Genomic DNA, 18,246 nt, shown 5'->3' on the forward strand with positions numbered 1-18,246 from the left:
CAACATTCAGAAAATTTAAGACAAAAATTCCATTGTAAATTACTCTTTATCAAGAAGAACTTTGCAAGGAAAAGGTTCACAATTAATTGTGTTTTATCTAGTATATCAGTCGGGTTTTCTCATGACTCATATACAATCGTCATGATTCTTAGAAGAGGTCAGAAAGATGGGTGTGTAAATACCATTTGCTGGCACATGGAAATACTTTGTTAAGAGAAAGGGAAAACATTGATGGACGCATGCTAGACTTTGCTTTTCCCGACCTCTATAATCACTCACTGTGACAGAGATTGCTAACTGAGCCCCCATATCTGCTTTCCCCTTCTCACGTAGTATGAGAGCTTCTCATTTTTAGTTGAGCACATGGCTGCCCAGAATAAATACTGTTTTCTAGCCTCTCTTGAACTAGGTGTGCCATGGCCATCTCATAGACGGTGAGGTGTAAATGAAGGAGGTGCTGACAACTTCCAGCAAGTGTCACTTAAGGGAGGGAGCACGCCTCCTCCCCTTTTAAGCAGACATCATGGATCAAGACGTGACCTATCTATTACTGCTAACAAAGTACCCAACACGTTAGCAGCTTAACACAACCAACATTATCTTGCAGGTTCTGTGGCATGGCAGCTGGCTCCTCCCCAAGTGAGTTCTCCAAGAGAGAGCAAGGAGGAAGCTGCAGGGTCCTTCACGGCACAGCATCACCCCTGCCACACTCTATTCATTGTAAGTAGCTCACTAAATCCAGCCCATATCCAAGAGGAGGGGACTAGATGTCACTTCTTGAATGGAGGCGCAGTGTGGTAGACAAATCACTGCCTGCCCTTCCCTGCAACCCAAAGATATCCATGTCCTGATCCCCAGAACCAGTCATAGAACCATGTCACCTTACATGGAATAGAAGACTTTGCTAATGTAATCAAATTTCTTGAGATAGGGAAATTATGGTTTATCTGGGTAGTCTTAATGTAATCGTAAGGGTCCTTATAAGAGGAAGGCTAGAGGGTCAGAGTGAGAGTAGTAAATGTAATGATGGGAAAGGTCAAAGTAGTGTGGCCATGAGTGAAGGAACGCATACAGCCTCTAGAAGCTAGAAAAGGTGAGGAATAAATTTTCCTCTAGAGCCTCCAGGAATGCAGCCTTTGATTCTAGCCCTCTAGGATCCATTTTGGACTTCTGACCTCCCAAAATGCAAGGTAAAAAATTGTTGGTTAAACCACTAAATTTGTAGTAATTTGTTACAGTAGCAATAAGAAACTAATACAAGCATCAGAGTATTTATGGACATACTTTGAAACCATCACAGTCCAGCTTCTGGTCAAAAAAATAATTTATAGTCCTTCCACAGGCAAAATACACTTACTCCTCCTAAGGTTCACAAAGTCTTATCTGATTATAGCATCAGTTCAAAGTTCAGAGTCTTCTGAATAGGTCCAGAGGTAGATGAGTCTTGTTGCATTATTTGCTCAGATAGTCAAGTACAGTACCTCTCAATCTGAAGTCCTGTGAACTAAAAAGGAAAATACTACATATTCCCTTCCTACAACCACCAATGTAAAATGGTGTGCCAGGATAACTACAATAGATACTCCTGTTGCAACAGGCAGAAAATAGGAGATGCACAGAAGTCCCTAGTGCATAGCATTCCTAAAATTCATAGGTACAGTTTTTTGGTTCCACATTCAACACCTGGGAATAATTCTCCATGGCTTTTGGTTCTACCTCTAGGCTCTTGGTTTTCACCCTCTAAATCATCCTTTTTTCACGAAAGGTAGCATGTGTTTGCACCTAATAGTTTTCTTGGCCTGCTTCCTGCTTACAGAACTTGAGAGTCCAAATGCCTCTTTCCTTTTGGTGCTCTTTCAGCCCAAGCTGGCAGTGTTTCTCACAATACAACTCTCTTTAAAAATTGTGAATTTCCTGTAAATCTTACTGGGCTTCACTCCATGAGATAAAAGTCATATCCATAAATATCTGAGATAAATCTTTATCTTGGGCTTCTGCTGAAGGACTGACTATCTCGGAGTGATTATCTGAACCTCTTGAATGTGAGAGAGAAATACAACTTTATCATGCTTAGGCCACTATTACTTAGGGATTTTCTGTTACTGGCAAAAGAATCTAAAATCCTAACTAATATATCTTTGATGCTATTGGGGGTCTGTAAAACTAATAGAGTAACCAGCTAACTCATCAACAGATTCAGTACTAAAAAGCTACAAGTGTTCAAGCTTTGTTAAGCATCCATTACAATCCTTACACATTAGAAATTGATGCTTTGTGAATAGGTGCAAAATGGCCTGAGTCCATTAACATAGGTGACTGCAAACAGGGATGGGGTGGGGAAGTAGGGAAAGGGGGGCGGGAGGGTGTTTACAAAAATAAAAGGGCCTCAGCGCTTAGATCACTTATAAAGAGATAAATAGTATACACTTTAAAACTACTGAGGAATACCTACAGAGCAGTGTTTAAGATACAAATGAGCACAATAGCAGGTGGCACTGAAGAAATGAACTATTGTTAAAATTCTACACACATTTTTGAATTATCACAATCCTGGAAGAATGAGAAAACTGAGGTTTAGAGAGCATAAGTCGTTTGCCCCACTGCATACAGCAAATAGTTAGAATTTGAAATCAGACAGATCTGTCCCTAAAGCCCATTCTATTCACCTGTATGAATGTTAAGTAATTTAGATTGGAGAGCTCAGGTTGGTTAGGTCAATCAATGTGAAAAAATTTATATGTTTGTAAAGAAAAGGCGTTTTCAATCGTGGACTTTTGGGGGAAAATATTTTCAAAATACTCCTTGCTTGACAGAGTATTTACAACTTTAGTTTGGCAAACCTAAAAAATGATTAATTTCACCAGATTGGTTATATGCAACGTTTTAGAGACGTAGTACTGGCCAAAGCCAAGAAAAATCGATCTGTCTTCTCTTTTACCAGTATCATTTAATTTGCTGGACGCAAGAAAAGAAAAATTGGTTTTCAAAAAAACCCCAGAAAAACAGAAAAAGCATCTCTTACAGTAAGCGCTAGTCCTCTGAAGGGGGCAGCTTGGACTGAAGTTCGGCAAGATAGTGTCCTGACAAACGGCTTCTAGCAGCTGACCGTTACTGTGGAGTAGAAACCAAGAAGGATGGAATGTTTTAGAAGGGAGGGCGGGTATTCAAAGGATGGAGAGAAGATAGAACTGAAATAGGATCAGACTAGGGCGGACAGGACAGCGCACCAGAGAGTGAACAGAGCAGGAGGAGGAGTAGGTAGCGTGCAGGACGGAGGGTGCAATCGAGCCCGGCTGCGGGGGGGAAAAGCGCGCAGAGGAGCCCCGCCGCTCGTGGCCAGGCGCCGAGCCCCGGCCCGGTGATGTCACAATCTCTTGTGAGGCTGGCGCGGCCGGCGCGCGGAGGCGGCTGCGAGTTCCGGGGCTCTGTGCTGCCCCGACGGCCCTGACCTGTGGCAGCCATCGCGGAGTGCGTCGCGCCGCTCTCGGGCGCCGTCCCAGGCCTGGTGGGCGGAGCGGCGTGCTCGGTCAGGTGACCTGGGGGCGGAGCGAGGGCTTCGTGCTGCGCGAGGGGCTGAGTCTCCGAGGGGCTGGTGGCCGGTGCCTGCGGGGCCCGCAGCGGGGGCCTCTGGCTGGGAGGGAAGGAGGAACAGCCAGGGGCCCAAGGGGCCGACGGGGGGGGGGATCCTCAGGGGACAGAGGCTGGGAGGTGAGACTTGCGGAAGAGATGGCCAGGAAGAGCTTCTGGGGCCTGAGGGAGCAGATGGAAAAAGCACTGTGCTTGGGACAAAGTAAGACACTTACGGGGATGGGCGAAGGTTCCAGAAAGGGCGGCGAGGTGCGGGAGCCGGACAGTGAGGGGGGACGGGCCGGCGGCCCCTCAGGAACGGTGGTAGCGGTAGAAGGGCAAAGGTCACGGAGCTTGGGAAGCGCCCCTGCCTCTCCGGCCTGCAATGGGGCCCCTAAAGAGCACTTGTTTTCCATCGTAGGTAGTTTACGTGTTTACAGGACCACGTACATTCTTCCCAGAGACGGTAAGTTTGGTTAGCGCGGGGCCTACTGCAGCCGCCCCGAGCACAGGTTCTCGCGTGAAGCGCCGTTCACGGGGTCTCTGTGGGCAGAGACGCTGACGGGGGTGGTAGGTGTCGGCGTGAGCTTCCCCTGCCGGAGATGCAGGTGGCGTGGCCGGGGAACGGTGGGCACGTATGGAAGGCCAGAGCAGGAGGCGCTCTGCGAAGGGAACTGGGCAGCAGCGAGTACCCCGTGCAGGTGGCGATGTGAGAAAGTACAACTGTGAAAGAAAGCACAACGTAAATATTAAAGCTAAAAAGATCAAGGATTATGGTGAGCTTTTGGAGTCATATTCTTCCTGTCTCAGCTCCACCACTTGGTTTACTAAGTAGCTGTGGAATTGAGTGGAATTTAGCTCCTGGTTTTAGGAGTCAGAGGCAGGAATGTTGCTACTATTTTGTGTACATTGTGTGAGCAAATCGCAATCTCTCTGGCAGTTTCCTCATATATAATGAAGGGATTAGACTAGAAAGGTTTCTCAAATCATTCTAGCTCTGTTATGGATTCTGTGATTTCATGTAACAATAAGCAAGGAATCCTTTTACCCCTCCTCCCCCAACATTGATCTGTTAAGTCACAAAATTTTGAAAACTCTATACTCCACCAAAAATTGGAAAAACCCTTTAGTAATAATACAATAGCTTGATCTACATAGGAAATGAATCAATCATGATAGTTAAAAGATTACCTTTGGTATATCAGAGGGTTTTAATCAGAGGGTTTCCTCACTCCTTTTTGGTAGTTTTTGATGAATCAGATGGTGACAGCCATGATATAAGAATGAGAAAGGATGTGTGTGTGGGAGTGTGATGGGCAGAGTAGAGTATGGCTACTGGTGGCTGTTTTCTCTCTCACTCTCCCAGTGCCACTGGGACCCTAGTGGCAACAGATGCTCTTCTTGATTTTCATAGTTGCTTCCAGAGCTCTCTTTGCCCCTTTCTCAAAATGCTCAGTTTTGCATCTCACATCATCAGAATATACTACCCACCATCACACCTTTTTGCAGTCCAATCTCAGCTCCTGGCTTCCTGCCATTCTAACATTCCTGTCATAATTCTTGTGATTTTGGTGTTCATGCAGATGATCCTTCCAATACCCCAATGTCTCAGTTCCTACCCTCCTCTCCTACAATAATTTCACCTTTCTTCAGTCACTTGCTCCCTTCCTCATAGCCTCAATCTTGTATTACCAGTTACTGCAACTCCGTATCTCAGTATAGTAGTCTCTCCTTCTCCAAAGTTTTGCTTTCTTCGATTTCAGTTACCTGTGGTTGACTGCAGTCCAGAAGCGTATGATCTTCCTTCTGACAATACATATGTCAGTAGTAACTTACTGCTACGTCACAATACCTACACAAACACCTCACCTCATCTCATTTAGGCATTTTATCATCTCATATCACGTATAATAAGATACTTTGAGACAGACCACATTTACATAACTTATTACAGTGTATTGTTATCATTGTATTTATTATTAGTTGTTGTTAGTCTCTTTCTGTGCCTAATTTATGAATTAAACTTTACCATAGGTATGTGCATATAGGAAAAAACAGTATATATAGGGTTCAGTATTATTTGCCTTTTCAGGCATCCACTGGGGTCTTGGCACATATCCACCAAGTATGTTCTACTCTGTAACCATCACACTGCTGTCTTTCAGATTCAGTCACACTGCTGTCTTTCAGATTCAGTCATTCTCTAACAATCTTTGAACCCCACCAGGATCTTCAGTCTACCTTTTTTTTTTAATGTCCCTTACCCTCTCTTGTCCTTAGTTCCCACCCACCTACTCAGTTTGTTTCATGGTCAATAATTAAAACCACTCCTTTGCATTTTCCCCAGTTCCCTTATTACCTTTTCAGTTCATTTTACTTTCTTGGCTAAATGATAGCCCTAGATTAGATTTAAATCTCTGCCTCTGGATCAATTTCTGCATTGAACATGGCAGGAGAAAAACACACATCCATGCTTACTGGTTTCATTCCAAATTCATGATCTCTTACATCAAGGGGCTTGGATGCTGCCCAGCAATCGTGTTAATCAAAAGGGGCTTCTTGCACTCCCCTAGATGACTCTTTATAACAATACCTCTCTCCTCAAGCCTCCAGCACCTCCTCTCACATCCTCATTCTCAGTACATTACCTTGCTTTCTTGCCTCCTGTTTCACTAAGAAAACGAAAGCAGAGATGATATTCACAAGCTCCCACAACCACATCTACTCGCTCTATGTATAATTATGCCCAATTACTCTATCATGTCTCCTATTACTATGAATATACCCTTAGCTAATGCCAGACCCTCCCCTGTGGCATTCCTATCTCCTTTCTCCCACTTGGGAATTCTTTCTCCTACTTGTAATTCTCCCCTCCTGTCTGATAAATTTTTGCTCCTCAACTAGATTATTCCTATCTACATGGGAACATGCCTTTATATTCTCCCATCTTAAACCCTCATAACCCCTTTTCCTCTCACCTACTACCATTTCTCTTTCCCTTTATAGCATAACTCCTTGAAAGAGTCATCTCTTCTGATTGTCTCTAATTTCTCTTCCCCATTCTCTCCTGACCTCAATAAGGACATTATTTCCTTACCATACCACCCATATGGCTCCTCTTAGGATCATTGGTGTCCTCCATGTTGTAAAACCTAAGGAGTTACTCAGTACTCATCTTATTTGACCTAACAGCAGCATTTGTCACAGTTAATTAATTCTTCTGTTGAAGTACTTGTTTTCAACTGACTTACCAAGGACCCAAACCCACCTGATATTCCTTCCTCCTTGTAGCAACCAGTGATCCTTTCAGAAAGGACTTTAGATCGTACCATCTCGCTGCTCAAAACTCTCCAATGGCTTCCCATCTCCTCAGAGTACAAGCCAAAGTTCTTAATAAGATCTAGGGGTCCTCCATGATCTGCCTCCCTCACCTGACTCCTCTGATCTCCTTCCTTTCCCCTTTACTTTGTCTGCTTAGCCTCATGGGCCTTCCCAGTGTTCCTTGAACATTCTAGCTCCTTCTTTCTTCAGAGCCTGTGCACTTGCTTTTTTTTCTCTGGCTGAAATACTCTTTCCTAAGATACTCATTAGCTCCTTGCTTTAATTCCTTCAGGTCTGTACTCTCAAGTCTCCCCAGTAAGGTCTTCCTTGGCTACTCTGTCTGTTCCCTGTATACCCTACACCATGTGCCATATTCTCCCCTGGCTTGCATTTTTTCCCTTCATATTTATCACAAATAACATACTTTTACTTAATATATATATATATATATTTTTTACATATTTATCTACTGTCTCTCTCCCCAACTAGAACTCCATGGGCAGGACTTTTTTTTTTTCTTTCTATTCACTGCTGTATCCCGAAAGCCTAACACGTTGTAAGCATGCAATATATATGTGTCACATTCACGGATGGAGAGAGGAGTGGTTGATGATTGATGAAGAGGGATACAACTCTTCACTTCTCTTGGTTTGTCCTTGCAAGTTCACATATTTGTCATAGGATTGAAAGAGTTGAGAAGCAATTCTGTTGTCAGACTTAAGGGGGAAGAGACTTTCTTGTACTGTTTTTTTCTCTTAGCTTAAAGAGGGTTATGGGGTATCTGATTCATCCAGCAGATTAAGACATGACAGCTTTTTGATAATCAGTTCAATAAATTATTAAACAGTTCTTCATATTTACTCTGCTTAATTAAGTACTTTGATGACTTATGAAATCTTAACAAGCAAGCTCAATAGGGAGAAAACTCCTTCCATCCTTCATTCTTCCCTCTTTTCCTCCCCTCTTCTATCTTTCCTTCGTTCATTATATGTAATATGGTATTGCATTTGGTACTGTGAGAAATAATTCAAAGAATGATAAGATGCCAGTCCATTCCTTAGAAATTTAGTCTGTAGTTTATATAAGAGCTATACATGTGATAATTAAATAAAAATACAAGGCAAGTGAGTAATACCAGTTGAATAGTGAAGACAATAAGAATAGTGAAGACAGTAAGTGCTATGCCACGTAGTTTAGAAGTGAAGATTAAACTGGTTAGAGAAGATCTAAAAGAGTTTGCATAGAGCATATTGGTGGGGAAACCTGTGTAGCCATCTAATGTCGTCTGAGATGGGTATTTTTAACCTGGTTTCATTTTATTTTGCGTTGAATTCCAGGAATGCTGGACATACCATACTGAACAGTAATTACTATAACATATTTCCGAAATAAATGATTTTAAATTACTTTCTCACTATAGACAGAATACTAATACTTGTAGTTAAACCTTACAGTATAAAAAAGGCACTGATAATTGCAACTAACATATGTAGTATGTAATAAACTAGCAATATAATAAACAGCTCATCAAATGTGACTTAGATGATTTTAAAAATTGTGAAAATTTTGGAAATTGATAAAATTGGTTGGGATTTAAAGTTGGTCATTACATTTACATAGTGTGGAAATCTTTTGTTTAAAACAGGTGAAGGCATATTTTGTTTGCAATAATGTTGTTTTGAGAAGCAACGTTGTATGGTACTGAAGACCATGAGTTAGAGTTAAAAAACAGCTCTTGAGTTAGGCTGCCAAAGTTCAAATTCTGACTCTGCTATGCTGGCTGTGTAATTTTAGACAACCTGATCTAAGTCTTTACTCATCTGTAAAAGTGGGCGATGATAATTCCTTAAAGGATAATTGTGAGGAATAAATTAAATAATTCACATCAAAGTGTTTATCATAATGTCTAGTACACAGTATTTAGTAACATTAGCAATTATTGCCATGTTTAGTAGTTCTGCTTCTCTGGGTTTATTTGAATAAATAAATATAACTGGATTTTTTGTGCTTTTCATGCCATTCAAATTTGGATTTCTTCTTATACCATGAAAGGTAAAGTTAAGGGACTGGATGATTTCCTATGATTTGTGATCTATTTGTTACTTTTTCTAGAGTTTGTATGCATATCTGGGTTGGACATTATCTTTTAGGTATTATTCCATAAGTGGGTGTTACATTGAAAGCATAACTTCAGGTAGGTAAATATAATTACTTAAATCTCCTAAACAGGTATATGATTTTTTCTGTTTCTTTTTCTTTTGGCAGGAAATCTGTTTGTGCTATTGTTCATTCACACTTGTTCATCAAGGCCTTTGAGTCCTCAAAGGTAGAATTTACCTCTAAATAGAAAGATGGCAACTGAAGTACATCTATCCTGCCAGGTATTTTTTCAAAACAGTTTTCTAAAGATTCTTTCCTTTTTAAAAAAAAATTAGCTTACATTACCTCAGATCCATAATCAGTAAGCAAGTTCATAGAGTAATACAGTCATAGGATTTTGCCTAACAACTTATGTGACTTTTGAGCTCATTTAATGGACATATATCAAAATTTCATCCCAGAAACCCATGTAGTATCAAGAGACCTGTGGTGTAGGATGAGAGTATATTTGGGGGTAAGGACTGAGATAAATTTTCAGGAGACCAAAGGATTTAAACCTACACAAGAGTCTATATATAATGTAATTAATGATGTGGGGGTCTAACCAAAAAGCAATATAAAAGATACCAAGTTTCTGTAGCTTTCTTATCTGTGATTCAGGGGATGTTCTTATCCATTGGCTAGTATTGTTTCACCTAAAAAGCAATCTGGATTTCATTCAAAAGGATATTGCAAAGGAGAAAAGGGCCTATTGAAATTGTAGGAGAGGGGGCTATCCCAACAGGGAGAATGCTGTGACTGCAAGATCTGCAGGCATCTCAAGGGCTAGGCAAGAAGGGGCTTTCTTTTATAGAGAGGAGTAAATAAGGCTAGGAAGACCTGGATATGGGGAAGTGGGATGATCAGGTCAATAGATCAGAATATTTTAGGGGCCTGGAGGAAGGAGAGAAGCTTAACCAAAGTTTGGTTAGTAAGCATTTTGTTGTGATTAATTAGTGGGGATAAAACAGTTCAGCTAATCATTTATGAGGCAAAGAAAGTAAATTTTGAAGGTGTTGGCTTTGTCATAGGTAAACAAGAGGGGCATCTGTGAGTCTTACCTATATCATATGGGGAAGGGTGATTTGCAGTAAGCCATTTTCTAGAACACAAAAGGGTGAGGGGATTCCTTTAATCTTCACTGTTTTCCAGGTGCACAAGGCTTAGGTGGAATTCAGCATTGTCAACTGGGAATCTTAATCTTTTAAATTTATTCTTGTAATGGATCTGGTGCCACCATGTAAGACATGTATCTATACTATAATCCAAAAAACAATCTTAGGGCTTCTTGCTAAATGCTGATGCATATAATTCCTTCTTTTTGTACTTAATACTTTGTTGAATGTGCCTTTATAAACTGATTTTAAAGATGAATCTTCAAAAAATTAGCAATATTAAAATATTATGCTAGTTTATTTTCCTTAGGCTTTATGGTTTATACTTCACCGATGGTTCATCATTAACCATAGAATTTCAGAGGTTCCTTTCTTTCCTCTTCAGTGTTGTCAACATTTCTATTACTGTTTGACTGTTTCCATTCATCTGGCTTTTGATCAAGTTTTTGTGCCTCTCTTTTTCTTGAAATATCATTGATATATAATCTTATGTTGGTTTCAGATATAAAACTGGTTCAACAATTACCCATATTATTAAATTCTCACTCCCTCTAGTGCAGTTACTATCTATCAGTGTGGGAAGATGTTACAGAATCACTGACTATACACTCTATGCTGTCCTTCTGTCCCCATGACCAAGTTATATTGTGATTGCAAATTATTGTGTCCCTTTATCCCCCTCACCTTTCCCACCCATCCGCCCTAACCCCTCTACCTTGGTAACCACTAGTCCTTTCTCAGTGTCTATGAGTCTACTGCTATTTTGTTCCACTTTACTTTTTTTTATATTCCACAAATAAGTGAAATCATATAATATTTGTCTTTCTCTACCTGGCTTATTTCACTGAGCATAATTGCCCTCCATGTTGTTGCAAGTGGCAGGGTTTCCTTTCTTTTGATGGGTAAATAATATTCCATTGTATATATGTACCACATCTTTATCCATTCATCTATTGATGGACACATTGGTTGCTTCCATTATCTGTGTGCCTCTCTGTCTTTTAAGATGCCCCTCCTTTTTCTATTTTGTCTATTTAGATCCCCCTCCTGGTTTCTATTTTGGATCATTTTCTCAACTTTTCTAGGGATCTTTTCATCATTTGTAATAAACATCTATCTCATCAAGGCAGAAAATCAGGTTGCCTTTTAGAAACAAGTTGTTAAAATTGTGCCTCTGTTGTTAAGACCAATGTATGCAGATTGTAAAAGTCATTGAAATAGTTCCATCAATTTCCACCTCATGTGGAAATACAGGTTCTCTCTAAACTTCCTTGGTAATATGTTTTCTTGTTGTTGTTGTTATCATTAATGTACAATTACATGAGCAACATTATGGTTACTAGACTCCCCCCATTATCAAGTCCCCACCACCTACCCCATTATAGTCACTGTTCATCAGCATAGTGAGATGCTATAGAATCAGTACTTGTCTTCTCTGTGTTGTACAGCCTTCCCCATGCCTCCCCTACATTATGTGTGCTAATTGTAATGACCCATTTCCCCCCTTATCCCTCCCTTCCCACCCATCCTCCCAGTCCTTTCCCTTTGGTAACTGTTAGTCCATTCCTGGGTTTTGTGAGTCTGCTGCTGTTTTGTTCCTTTGGTTTTTTCTTTTTTCTTATACTCCACAGATGAGTGAAATCATTTGATACTTGTCTTTTCTGCTTGGCTTATCTCACTGAGCATAATACCCTCTAGCTCCATCCATGTTGTTGTAAATGGTAGGATTTTGTTTCATTTTTATGGCTGAATAATATTCCATTGTGTATATTACCACATCTTCTTTATCCATTCATCTACTGATGGACACATAGGTTGCTTCCATTTCTTGGCTATTGTAAATAGTGCTGCGATAAACATAGGGGTGCATATGTCTTTTTCAAACTGGGCTGCTGCATTCTTAGGGTAAATTCCTAGGAGTGGAATTCCTGGGTCAAATGGTATTTTTATTTTTAGTTTTTTGAGGAACCTCCATACTACTTTCCACAATGGTTGAACTAGTTTACATTCCCACCAGCAGTGTAGGAGGGTTCCCCTTTCTCCACATCCTTGCCAACAATTGTTGCTGTTTGTCTTTTGGGTATTGGCCATCCTAACTGGTGTGAGGTGCTATCTCATTGTGGTTTTAATTTGCATTTCTCTGATGATTAGCAATGTGGAGCATCTTTTCATGTGCCTGTTGACCATCTGAATTTATTCTTTGGAGAAGTGTCTGTTCAGCTCCTCTGCCCATTTTTTAAATTGGCTTATTTGCTTTTTGTTTGTTGAGGTATGTGAGCCCTTTATATATTTTGGATATCAACCCCTTATCAGATATGTCATTTACGAATACATTCTCCCATACTGTAGGATGTCTTTTTGTTTTACTGATAGTGTCCTTTGCTGTACAGAGGCTTTTTAGTTTGATATAGTCCCACTTGTTCATTTTTACTTTTGTTTCCCTTGCCCTCGGAGATATGTTCATAAAGAAGTTGCTCATGTTTATGTCCGAGAGATTTTTGCGTATGTTTTTTTCTAAGAGTTTTATGGTTTCATGACTTACATTCAGGTCTTTGATCCATTTCGAGTTTACTTTTGTGTATGGGGTTAGGCAATGATCCAGTTTCATTCTCTTACATGTAGCTGTCCAGTTTTGCCAACACCAGCTGTTGAAGAGACTGTCATTTCCCCATTGTATATCCATGGCTCCTTTATCATATATTAATTGACCATATATGTTTGGGTTAATATCTGGACTCTCTATTCTGTTCCACTGGTCTATGGGTCTGTTCTTGTGCCATTACCAAATTGTCTTGATCACTATGGTTTTGTAGTAGAGCTTGAAGTTGGAAAGCAAGATCCCCCCTGCTTTATTCTTCTTTCTCAGGATAGCTTTGGCTATTCGGGGTTTTTTGTGGTTCCATATGAATTTTAGAACTATTTGTTCCAGTTCATTGAGGAATGCTATTGGTATTTTAATAGGGATTGCATTGAATCTGTAGATTACTTTAGGCAGGATGGCCATTTTGACAATATTAATTCTTTCTAGTCAAGAGCATGGGATGAATTTCCATTTCTTAGTGTTCTCTTTAATTTCTCTTAAGAATGTCTTGTAGTTTTCAGGGTATAGGTATTTCACTTCCTTGGTTAGGTTTATTCCTAGGTATTTGTCAAAATGGTATTTGTCCCATTTTGTTGAGAGTTTTTATCATGAGTGGATGTTGAATTTTGTCAAATGCTTTTTCAGCATCTATGGAAATGATCATGTATTTTTTGTCCTTCTTTTTGTTGATGTGGATGATGTTGATGGATTTTCTAATGTTGTACCATCCTTGCATCCCTGAGATGAATCCCACTTAGTCATGGTGTATGATCCTCTTGATGTACTTTTGAATTTGGTTTGCTAATATATTGTTGAGTATTTTTGCATCTGTATTCATCAGGAATATTGGTCTGTAATTTTCTTTTTTTGTGGTGTCTGCCTGGTTTTTGTATTAGAGTGATGCTGGCCTTATAGAATGAGTTTTGGAGTATTCCCTCCCCTTCTATTTTTTGGAAAACTTTAAAGAGGATGGATATTGGGTCTTCACTAAATGTTTGATAAAACTTGGCAGTGAAACCATCTGGTCCAGGCGGTTTGTTCTTATGTAGTTTTTTTTTTCATATCCTATATAGCCTCTAGACAATTTTATTGTAGAATATTTAATGATACGGAAAAATATTCATCACATATTAATGAATACAGAATTAGTAAATCATAAAACAGTACATTGTATATGAAAGCAGTGGGTGAGTGGATTATGCAAGTTAAAATTTGTGTGTTTTTCTGCTTGTATCAGTTTTCTATTGCTGTGTTAAAAATCACCACAAATTTAGTGGTAGTTACACTTATTGTCTTATAGTACCTATGGGTCTGGAATCCACACAAGGCTTAGCATGATCTTGCTGGGGGTTTTACAAGCCTGCTATCAAGGTGTCAACTGTTCCATGGTTCTTGGCTGGATCATATTTCTTCAGGATCCTCTTCCTAGCTCATTGAGTTTGTTGGCAGAATTCAGTTGTTTGTGGTTGTAGGACTGAAGTTCTTATTTTCTTGCTAGCTGTCAGATGAATCTTATATAGTTTTTTTATTACAAATTCAATTTCGTTGCTCATAATTTGTCTATTCAGATTTTCTGTTTCTTCCTGCGTCAGCTTTGGAAGGTTGTATTTTTCTAGAAAGTTGTCCATTTCTTCTAGGTTATCCAGTTTGTTAGCATATAATTTTTCATAGTATTCTCTCATACTTCTTTGTATTTCTGGTGTCAATAGTGATTTTTCCTTTCTCATTTCTGATTCTGTTTATGTGTGTAGACTCTTTTTTTCTTGATAAGTTTGGCTAGGGGGTTATCTGTTTGTTTATTTTCTCAAAGAACCAACTCCTGCTTTCATTGATTCTTTCTATTGTTTTGTTCTTCCTGATTTTATTAATTGCTGCTCTAATCTTTATTATGTCCATCCTTCTACTTACTTTTGACCTCATTTGTTCATCTTTTTCTAGTTTCATTGTGAGTTTAGACTGTTCATTTGGGATCATTCTTCTTTCCTGAGGTAGGCCTGTATTGCAATATACTTCCCTCTTAGCATACCTTTGCTGCGTCCCACAGATTTTTCGGTGTTGAATTATTGTTGTCATTTATGTCCATATATTGTTTGAGCTCTGTTTTTATGTGGTCATAGATCCATTGATTATTTAGGAGCATGTTATTAAGCCTCCACGTGTTTGTGGGCATTTTTGTTTTCTTTATGTAATTTATTTATAGTTTCAAACCTTTGTGATCTGAGAAGCTGGTTGGTACAACTTCAATCTTTTTGAATTTACTGAAGCTCTTTTTGTGGCCTAGTATAAGATCTCTTCTTGAAAATGTTCCATGTGCACTTGAAAAGAATGTGTATCCTGTTGCTTTTGGATAGGTCCATCTGTTCTAATATGTTGTTCAGTGTCTCTGTCTCCTTATTTTTTGTCTGGTTGATCTGTCTTTTGCAGTGAGTGGTGTGTTGAAGTCTCCTAAAATAAATACATTGCATTCTATTTCCCCCTTTAATTTTGTTAGTATTTGTTTCACATACATAGGTAATCATGTGTTGGGTGCATAGATATTTATAATAGTTATATCCTCTTGTTGGTCCGACCCCTTTATCATTATGTAATGTCCTTCTTTGTCTCTTGTTACTTTCTTTGTTTTGAAGCCTATTTTTTCCGATACAAGTACTGCTACTCCTGCGTTTTTCTCCCTATTAGTTGCATGAAATATCTTTTCCCATCTCTTTACTTTTAGTCTGTGTATGTCTTTGGGTTTGAAGTGAGTCTCTTGTGGGCAACATAAAGATGGGTCTTGTTTTTTTATCCATTCAGTGACTCTGTGTCTTTTGATTGATGCATTCAGACCATTTACATTTAGGGTGATTATCAATAGGTATGTACTTACTGCCATTGCAGGCTTTAGATTCATGGTTAACAAACATTCAAGGGTAATTCTCTTACTATCTGACAGTCTAATTTAACTCACTTAGTATGCTATTACAAACACAATCTAAATGGTTTTTTTTTTTCCTTCTCCATTCTTTATATATTAGGTACCATATTCTGTACTCTTTGTCTATCCCTTGATTGACTTTGGGGGTAGTTGATTTGATTTTGCATCTGCTCAGTAATTAATTGTTCTAGTCTCTTTGCTGTGGTTTTATTTCCCCTGGTGATGGCTATTTAGCCTTAGGAACACTTCCATCTATAGCAGTCCCTCCAAAATACACTGTAGAGGTGGTTTTTGTGAGGTAAATTCTCTCAGCTTTTGCTTATCTGAAAATTATTTAATCCCTCTTTTAAATTTAAATGATAATCTTGCTGGGTAGAGTATTCTTTCGAGGCCCTTCTTCTTCATTGCATTAAATATATCATTCCACTCCCTTTTGGCCTGTCAGGTTTCTGTTGAGAAGTTTTTTGATAGCCTGATGGGTTTTTCCTTTGTATGTTATCTTTTTTCTCTCTCTGGTTGCTTTTAATACTCTTTCCTTGTCTTTGGTTTTTGCCATTTTAATTATATGTCTTGGTGTTTTTGTCATTGGGCCCTTGTGTTGGGAGATCTGTGGACTTCCATGGCCTGAGATACTATTTCCTTCCCCAAATTGGGGAAGTTTTCAGCAATTGTTTCTTCAAAGACGCTTTCTATCCCTTTTTCTCTCTCTTCTTCCTCTGGTACCCCTATAATGTGAATATTGTTCTGTTTGGATTGGTCACACAGTTCTCTTAATATTCTTTCATTCCTAGAGATCCTTGTTTCTCTCTCTGCCTCAGCTGCTCTGTATCCCTATTCTCTGATTTGTATTCCATTAACTGTCTCCTCCACCTCACCTAATCTGCTTTTAAGTCCCTCCATTGTTTGTTTCATTTAAGTTATCTCTCTCCTGAATTAGTCCCTTAGCTCTTGAATATTTTTCTGTAGCTCTGTTAGCATGCTTATGACTTTTATTTTGAATTCTTTTTCAGGAAGATTGGTGATTTCAGTCTCACTGAGCCCTCTTTCTGGTGTTTGAGGGATTTTGGGTTGAACAAGGTTATTCTGCCTTTTCATAGTCCTGGAGCAATGAGAGTTGGCATCAGTGAATGGTGTGTGTGTCAGCCGGGAGGACAAAGTCCCTTCCTACTTGCCAGTCACCATGCCTGTCTCCTGTGTCTGTGCCAGTTAACCATGTGCAGGGTGTGGCCTTTGGATTAATCACCTAAAGTGTTGTGGGCAGGGCGGCCCTCGGGATGGCCTAGGGCGATGGCGGGGTTTACAGGCAAGCAGTGCAGGTTCTGCCATGAGAACAAGGCCCTTTTGTGCATCCCGGTCTCAGCACCTGTCTTTGCTGTCTGTTCCGGTCAACTGAGCAAAGGATGCAGCCTCTGGGTCTGGGCCAGTTGGCCATGGGCAGGGAAAAGCCTCTGTGCTAAGCTGTGTAGTTGCTGTAGGTGGGTCTGCCCTCCAGCTTGTCTGCAGCAATGGCAGGGACAGCCGGTTTGTGCACAGGTGCTGGCACTGAGGAAGGAGCAGCAGGCTGCTTATTGTGGTGAGGGGCTTTGGGGCTGCATTGCCAACCAAGGGGATAAGACACCTGAAGCTCTTGAAAGTTCCAAGCCTGCTGTGCTGAGTGTGCTAGGATGATTTTGTCCAGCTGTTCCTTCTTCTAAACCCTTGCCTCTTTAAGACTTTTAAAGTGCCTGCTTTTCTTTTATCCCAGGGCAGCCAGTTGTGGGAACCTGTTCTCAGTCTTACTCTCAGACATTCCTTTTCAGCCCCTCTAATCTCCAGAGCACCATGCAGTGTGGGTCTGTGCTTCCAGAGTAGATTTCTAGGGCTTGGTATTTAGCAGTCCTGTGCTTTCACTCCCTCCACCACACTCCCCGCTTTGATTCTTTTCCTCCCACTTGTGAGCCAGGGTGGGGGTAGTGCTTGGGTCCCGCTGGGTAGTGGCTTTTTACTCTATCCCTTTCTGTGAGTTGTTGACTTCTCCCAGATGTAGACTGACTGGTGTACTGTTACTTCTGGTCACTCTTTTAGGAAGAGTTGTATTTGCTGTATTTTCAAAATATATGAGGTTTTGGGAGGAGAATTCCACCAGTACTCATGCCGCCATCTTTTCCTGTCCCCATTGCATCATAAATTTTAGAAGCCTCAGTAACATCACCTTATCTGATTCTGCAGATTATTTCCCTTGCCTTATAGGTGATGTAACAGTTGCTCTAAATTATTTAATGGACGCTGTCCATGAGTGCTCAAGGGTGAGTTGCAAGCTTTGATGAAAATGTTATAAATAGCGTCTAAGTACTTTGCAATTGGTAGATGAAAATATTTACTTTCATAATATTTAAATTCTGTCATACAACATACATTCAATTTTTGTGGATGTAGCTGAACTTGACTAAATAGTATAAATATCTGCTTCTATATCAATTCCTAATATTCTCTCACATTTTCTCCAAAAGAGCTGTACATTGTAGTAATAGATATCAAGAGCCAAAGAACTATTCCTTTTCCCACTAATCCCACTCCTAGGAATTTCTCTTGTGGAAATCATTTAATTGACTAAAAGAAATCTTTGCATA

At 39.9% G+C, this 18,246-nt stretch overlaps 1 long non-coding RNA gene across 2 annotated transcripts in view; it reads left to right on the forward strand.

Annotated features, from left to right (window-relative positions):
- Window positions 1-3,364: 3,364 nt before the first annotated feature.
- The window catches only part of LOC118919736 (uncharacterized), a 32,497-nt gene continuing 17,615 nt past the window's right edge, over window positions 3,365-18,246 (forward strand). Inside the window, exons 1-2 of one of the 2 annotated variants that reach the window (XR_008997411.1) lie at window positions 3,365-3,531; window positions 9,154-9,269. This is a non-coding gene — a long non-coding RNA (uncharacterized LOC118919736). Of the gene's footprint in view, window positions 3,532-3,573; window positions 3,791-9,153; window positions 9,270-18,246 lie in introns of those variants that run through there. The other variant, XR_005027627.2, reaches the window with a different exon arrangement.

Source organism: Manis pentadactyla, chromosome 4, assembly GCF_030020395.1.
Source record: "Manis pentadactyla isolate mManPen7 chromosome 4, mManPen7.hap1, whole genome shotgun sequence".
NCBI classification, from domain to species: domain Eukaryota; kingdom Metazoa; phylum Chordata; class Mammalia; order Pholidota; family Manidae; genus Manis; species Manis pentadactyla.